The sequence below is a fragment of the Saccopteryx leptura genome, chromosome 11, assembly GCF_036850995.1.
Source record: "Saccopteryx leptura isolate mSacLep1 chromosome 11, mSacLep1_pri_phased_curated, whole genome shotgun sequence".
NCBI lineage: Eukaryota > Metazoa > Chordata > Mammalia > Chiroptera > Emballonuridae > Saccopteryx > Saccopteryx leptura.
In genome coordinates, this window is record NC_089513.1 from 43,374,070 (window position 1) to 43,381,896 (window position 7,827).

Genomic DNA, 7,827 nt, shown 5'->3' on the forward strand with positions numbered 1-7,827 from the left:
CTTTAGCAACCAAAGAATCCGTCGATTCCGTGTGTTTGTGTAGTGCACATTCTAAAATAGCTTTGTCTCTGCTGAGTGCTAGTGAGTTAATCACAAATTAATAACAGTAAAAACTGGAGTTAAATCTTTTCAACATTGTGCTTATGCCATTTTGCCAGCAAAATGGCCATTACCCTAATCAAGAACTCACTACTAAATAACATAGAACTATAATATATCCTGGTTTTGGTAAACCATATTTTTCCTATTAATAATATTTTTAGGCTCTGGCTGGTTAGCTCAGTGGGAGAGTATCAGCCCTGCGTGTAGATGTCTTGAGTCTGATTCCCAGTCAGGGCACAGAAGAACTGACCATCTGCTTCTCCACCCCTCCCTTCTCCCTTCTCTATCTATCTCTGTCTTTTCCTCCTGCAGCCATGGCTCTATTGGAGCAGGTTGGCCCTGGGCGCTGAGGATGACTCCATGGCCTAGCCTCAAATGCTAAAACAGCTCAGCTGCCAAGCAACAAAGCAATAATCCCAGATGGACAGAGCATCACCCCATACTGGGCTTGCCAGGTGGATCCCAGTCGGGGTGCATGCAGGAGTTTGTCTCTCTGTTTCCCCACTTCTCACTTAAGAAAAAATAACAATTTGTCAATATTGTAAATCCCCCTCCCTTTTCAAGGAGCACATAGATGATGTCATCAGGTACATACCTTAACTGTAGACACACAACCATTAAAATTGTTAACTCACAACTTCTGTTCTAATCTGGAACTCCATATTATAATGAAAATGTTTCCCTTATCCTCGCAGCCTGCCTTCTCTAAAAATTGAGTGTCCTCTGAGACCATTCATCTCCCTCTGGTATCCAGGCAAGGAATAAGGGTCGTCAGCACCCTTCACTCTCTCCAACGCCGCTTCCTAAACATCATCCCTTCCCCCTCCAGAAAACTGTTCTCCCCTAGTGTCTCTGACCATCCTGCTATCACTGTCTTTAAGCTTCCTTACCAGTGTCATCTCCTGATCTTTGGGTTGCAATCTGCACATTTTCTGAAGACTCTGACACCTGCTCCTACTCTCCCACTCCACCCCAAGCCCTGATATCTCACTGGGTAATCTTAAGGTCCATGTGGATAACCCATCCACTGTCCTGGCATTCCTAACCTCATCCTCACCTCCTCACCAGTTTCACTGTGGCTTCCTCTGATTTGGGAGTGACCTGCATCTGCTCTGTTCTACCTCTAAAACTCTTAAATAGGTCTACCTCTCTCTCTCTCTCTCTCTCTCTCTCTCTCTTCCTTTCTGAGGTTAAATTCACATAACATAAATTTAACCATTTTAAAGTGTGAAATTCAGTGGCCTTGAGTAGATTCACAATGTGAAATGTAGAAAAGAAAGGCTCTTAGTATAACTAACTTGTAGCAAAACCTAATTCTCTAAAACAGAGACTTTCAGAAGAACTTACATTTTTTTTTTTCTAAAAGACTCCCTACCCCTGGCCCTGAGGCTGGGTTCCCGGGCTGTAGCCTTGGGATAGTTCCGTAAGCCTGCAGATGTTCCCAGAATGTTTCTCCCTGAATTAATCTTATAGATAAATATTGTAAAAGAGCTTGTTTCACTGCTTTGTTTTACTGCAATGCTTCCCCTCCTTCCTGTTCCCTAATCAGTCTGTAACTTTGTCTTTAAAAGCTGACTTCAAACTATGTTTGGAGCCGCATGATTTGAATGACTTAGGTCTCCGTGTGGTCACTGGCTTTGAATAAAGATTCCTCTAAATTTGAACTTTGGTGTGGAGAACGTCTGTATACTCTCACTGGTTTCGTTACAACAAATGCTATGCAATTATAACCTATATCAAGTTCCAGGTTTCCATACCCTAAAAGAAAAATCTCTTGTCCATTAAGTAGTCACTCTTCATTTCTCCCTCCTGATCCCATTACCTGGCAACAACCAATCTGCTTTCTGTCTTTATAGACTTACCTAGTTTGCATTTTCTTCACATAAACTGAATCATACAATATTTGCTTTTGATGTCTGGTTTTTTGTGGTTTTTTTTTTCACTTAACATACTCTTTTTGAGGTTTATCCACACTGTATAGCCTGTATCAGTACTTGATTCCTATATTAGTTTTCTTGGGCTGCCATGACAAAATACCACAGACTGAGTGATTTAAATAACATAGAACTATATCCTAAAAAGAATGAAGCTGGGGGCATTACAATACCTGACTTTAAACTATATTATAGGGCCACAATAATCAAAACAGCATGGTATTGGCAGAAAAATAGACACTCAGACCAATGGAACAGAATAGAAAGCCCAGAAATAAAACCACATATATATGGTCAAATAATCTTTGATAAAGGGGCCAACAACACACAATGGAGAAAAGAAAGCCTCTTCAACAAATGGTGTTGGGAAAACTGGAAAGCCACATGCAAAAGAATGAAACTCGACTACAGCCTGTCCCCGTGTACTAAAATTAATTCAAAATGGATCAAAGACCTAAATATAAGACCTGAAACAATAAAGTACATAGAAGAAGACATAGGTACTAAACTCATGGACCTGGGTTTTAAAGAACATTTTATGAACTTGACTCCAATGGCAAGAGAAGTGAAGGCAAAGATAAATGAATGGGACTACATCAGAATAAAAAGTTTTTGCTCAGCAAGAGAAACTGATATAAAAATAAACAGACAGCCAACTAAATGGGAAATGATATTTTCAAACAACAGCTCAGATAAGGGCCTAATTTCCAAAATTTACAAAGAACTCATAAAACTCAACAACAAACAAACAAACAATCCAATAAAAAAATGGGAAGAAGACATGAATAGACACTTCTCCCAGGAAGAGATACAAATGGCCAACAGATATATGAAAAAATGCTCAGCTTCATTAGTTATTAGGGAAATGCAAATCAAAACTACAATGAGATACCACCTCACCCCTGTTAGATTAGCTATGATCAACAAGACAGGTAATAGCAAATGTTGGAGAGGCTGTGGAGAAAAAGGAACCCTCATTCACTGTTGGTGGGACTGTAAAGTAGTACAACCATTATGGAGGAAAGTATGGTGGTTCCTCAAAAAACTGAAAATAGAACTACCTTATGACCCAGCAATCCCTCTACTGGGTATATACCCCAAAACCTCAGAAACATTGATACGTGAAGACACATGTAGCCCCATGTTCATTGCAGCACTGTTCACAGTGGCCAAGACATGGAAACAACCAAAAAGCCCTTCAATAGAAGACTGGATAAAGAAGATGTGGCACATATACACTATGGAATACTACTCAGCCATAAGAAACGATGACATCAGATCATTTACAGCAAAATGGTGGGATCTTGATAACATTATAAGGAGTGAAATAAGTAAATCAGAAAAAAACAAGAACTACATGATTCCATACATTGGTGGAACATAAAAATGAGACTAAGAGACATGGACAAGAGTGTGGTGGTTACCAGGGGTGGGGGGAGGGAGGACAGTGGGAGAGTTAGGGGGAGGGGGAGGGGCACAGAGAACTAGATAGAGGGTGGCGAAGGACAATCTGACTTTGGGCGAGGGGTATGCAACATAATTTAATGACAAAATAACCTAGACATGTTTTCTTTGAATATATGTACCCTGATTTATTAATGTCATCCCATTACCATTAATAAAAATTTATTTAAAAAAAAAAATAAATAAATAAATAAATACAAAAAAAAAAAAAAAAAAAAAAGAACTATATCCTAGCCTATAATCATTGGGTCTATAATCTCCATACAACACCAGGGTGGTTAACTCTTTTGTGGACCAGCACAAAATTTTTGGCAGACTAGCACCGGTCCACAGATAGCAATTAAAAACCATTGGTTTAAACAACAGAAATGTATTATCTCATGATTCTAGAAGCTGAAGTCCAAGATTAAGGTTTTGATGGGATTAATTTCCTCTGAGGCCTGTCTCCTTGACTTGCAGATGTCTTCACTCTTGCTGACTCTTCACATGGCTGTCTGTCCCTTTGTGCATGCACATGCTTCTAGTATCTCTTCCTCTTCATGTAAGGACACCACTTAAATTGGCTTAGGGCCCCATTTTAATCCATTTAACTTAAACAGCTCTTTAATGACCTTATTTCTAAATACTGTAACGTTCAAACATGGGGTTGGGATTTCAATATATGAATTTGAGGGGACATGATTCAATCCATTACAATTGTTTTCTTTTTTTTTTTTTTTTGTATTTTTCTGAAGTTGGAAACTGGGAGGCAGTCAGACAGACTCCCACATGTGCCCGACCGGGATCCACCCAGCATGCCCACCAGGGGGCGATTCTCTGCCCATCTGGGGCGTTGCTCTGTTGCAACCAGAGCCATTCTAGCACCTAAGGCAGAGGCCATGGAGCCATCCTCAGTGCCCGGGCCAACTTTGCTCCAATGGAGCCTTGGCTGCTGGAGGGGAAGAGAGAGACAGAGAGGAAGGAGAGGGGGAGGGGTGGAGAAGCAGATGGGTGCCTCTCCTGTGTGCCCTGGCCTGGAATTGAACCCGGGACTCCTGCACGCCAGGCCGATGCTCTACCACTGAGCCAACTGGCCAGGGCTACAATTGTTTTCTTATGTCCAAATAATATTCCATTGTAGGTATACACCACATTTTGTTTATCCATTTATTTATTTACTGATGGACATTTGGATTGTTTCCACCTTTTGGCTATTGTGAATACTGGTTCTATGAACACTCAAGTACTAATATTTGGCTGAGTATCTGTTTTCAATTCTTTGGGTATATATCTAGAAGTGGAACTGCTGGAACATATAGTAATTCTATGCTTAACTTTTTGAGGAGCCACTGATTTCCACAGCAGGTGCACTATTTTACATTTTCAATGAGGGTTCCGATTTCTCCACATCTTCATCAATACTTAGCCCACTATCTCTCAACTCTTTCACTCCATTATATCATTTCTCCCATTAAATTTCTTTACTCCGATTTTATCAAAATGTCTTATCCCTTAACTCCCTATATTTTCCCAAAATATCTCCATTTTTATTTCCTTCCATAGCCAGTATAAAGCACATAGTTTAATATATCTGACATATTCTCCAAATTTCAGTTTCCTAATCTATAAAAGGGAGCTAGCAATATCTTTCAGAGTTGTCTAAAGAATTGAACGAGCTAATATATTTGAAGTGTTTAGTCAATACAATAGCATTCAATAAAGATACTTATGTTGATGATAATTAAATTTCTACTTCATATCCTATTTTTTCTCATAAACTCCAAACTATTAACTATTTTCAACTGCATCCATTCAGTTCACTCATCACAAATATTAATTGAGTGCCTATTATATGTCAGGCAGCATGCTAGGCATTGATTATCCAGTGAACAAAATAAACATGTTACCAGTTCTCATGGAGAAAAAATAGGCTAATACATGAATATTTACAAATGTTGATAGCTGCTATGTTCCATAGGCCATTAAATGTAACATATCTCAAATTAAGATTATCTTTATCTTTCCTCCAAACCAGATCTTTGGACACCACCGTTCACAAGTCACCAAGTGAAAGCGGAAGTTATTCCAGCCCCTTGAGCTCCACTGGGATTCCTCACCTCGCTTTCTGCTCTACCTCCACCTGGTACTACCAACATCAGGCACCAAACAACAAAAACAAAACTTTGGAAATAAAGTTGGAATATTTAAAGTGACCTTAAAGAAATTTTTAAAGTTTCTGAACCTTGAAAGTATTAAGGCATTTAAAGGATATGTCAATGCCTGACTTGTGGTGGTAGAGTGGATAGAGCATCGATCTGGGATGCTGAGGTCCCAGGTTTGAAGCCCTAAGGTCCCCAGTTTGAGCACAGGCTTGCCGGCTTGAGCGCAGAGTCATCAACATGATCCCATGGTTGCTGGCTTGAAGCCCAAGGTCACTGACTTGAACCCAAGGTAGCCAGCTTGAGCAAGGGGCACTGGGTTGGCTTTACCCCCTGTGAGAAGCAATCAATGAACAACTAAAAAATAACGCAACTACGAGTTGATGCTTCTCATCTCTCTTCCCCTCTATTTCTCTCTCCCTTCCTCTCTCTCTCTCTCTCTCTCTCTCTCTCTCTCTGGCTACAGAAAGAAAAAGAAAAACCAAAAACAAAAAAACAAAAAGGATGTATAAATGGAAGTTCAGGCAACCCTCGTCATCAGTCACCTGGCAGCTTTTCAGTCTCCAACCTCACTCTTCCGTTCACCTATTTATACCTTTGAACACTAACTGTAATCCTTTAAACACTGAGAGGGAATACAATTCCCGCACACATTCACAGATATAGACAGTTGGCGAGCACAAGTCTGTCTCCTATTATATAGCTATAGTTTTGCTTTATTTCAGTTCGGAGCTTTTGGAAGATTCAGAACCTGTTCTGACCTCGAATGGGTAGAAGGCAAGGACTGTACGTTAATGGAAATCATCAAGGTCAGTATCCCAGAGACCTCATGCATTGGAACCTGGTTCTTAATTTAGCCTGCAATTTAGGGAGAACACTGTTATTCAGAATGTATTCTAGAATGTCTGAATAGTTAGCATCTAGACAGATTTTAGAGTCGATCTTCAGACTGCCAGGTTTGCTACTTATTTGCTGTATGACCTGGAGCAAAATGCCGTGTTTCCCCATGTATAAGACGCACTTTAATTTTGGGGCCTGAAATTTGAAAAAGAAAGTACTACATAAAGTTATTGAACTCAAGTTTTATTCATCATAAAATTCATACAACTCCTCATCACTGTCAAAACTCCCATACATTAGCCTGACCAGGCGGTGGTGCAGTGGATAGAGCGTTGGACTGGGATGCAGAGGACCCAGGTTCAAGACCCCAAGGTTGCCAGCTTGAGCACGGGCTCATCTGGTTTGAGCAAAGCTCACCAGCTTGGACCCAAGGTTGCTGGCTCGAGCAAGGGGTTACTCCGTCTGCTGAAGGCACATATAAGAAAGCAATCAATGATCAACTAAGGTGTTGCAACGAAAAACTGATTGATTCTTCTCATCTCTCTCCGTTCCTGTCTGCCTGTCCCTCTCTCTCTCTGTTAAAAAAAAAAAAAAAAAAGACCCCTGACTGCCTGACTGGTAGCTCAGTTGGTTAGAGCATTGTCCAGAGAATCAACCAATGAATGCATAAATAAGTGGAATAACAAATGATGTTTCTCTCCCTCTCACTTTCTCTCCCTCCCCTTCCTTTCTCTAAAGGCAATAAAAATTTTTAAAAAAAGAAAGAAAAACAAACCCTCCTCCCAAAACTGCCATACATTAGCTTGTCCTCATCTGTGTCTGATAACGAATCAGTTTCAAGGAGTCCAAAAACAAGCACGAAAAAGCGGGAAATGCAAGTAAAAAAACTACAACCACTGCATAAGATGTACCCAGTTTTTAGACCCCAACTTTTTTTTTTTAAGTGTGTCTTATACATGGGGAAATAGGGTACTTATTTCCCTGTGCCTCAGTTTCATTACTGGTAAACAATAAGAGTTTACCTTTCAGAATTATTTTGAGGACTGACGAGTTAATAAAGTACTTTGAATAGTGCATGAACATATACCATAAGTGAAAACTTAGCTACTTCTAATCCATTCACTTTATAAGAATCTCTCCACCAAATACAAAGTAAAAATTTTTATTAGGCATTCCTATGTATCTCAATATTAAGTAACATATTTTACATTATCCACATTCCATGTCCTCCTGTCCTCCTCCTAATGACAAAATGCATTAACAAATATCCGATGATCTGCCTCAGCCTCTCTCCGCTAAACCTACCACTTTGTATCTCCCACTCCAACACAGTTTAGAATTAAGCCGGG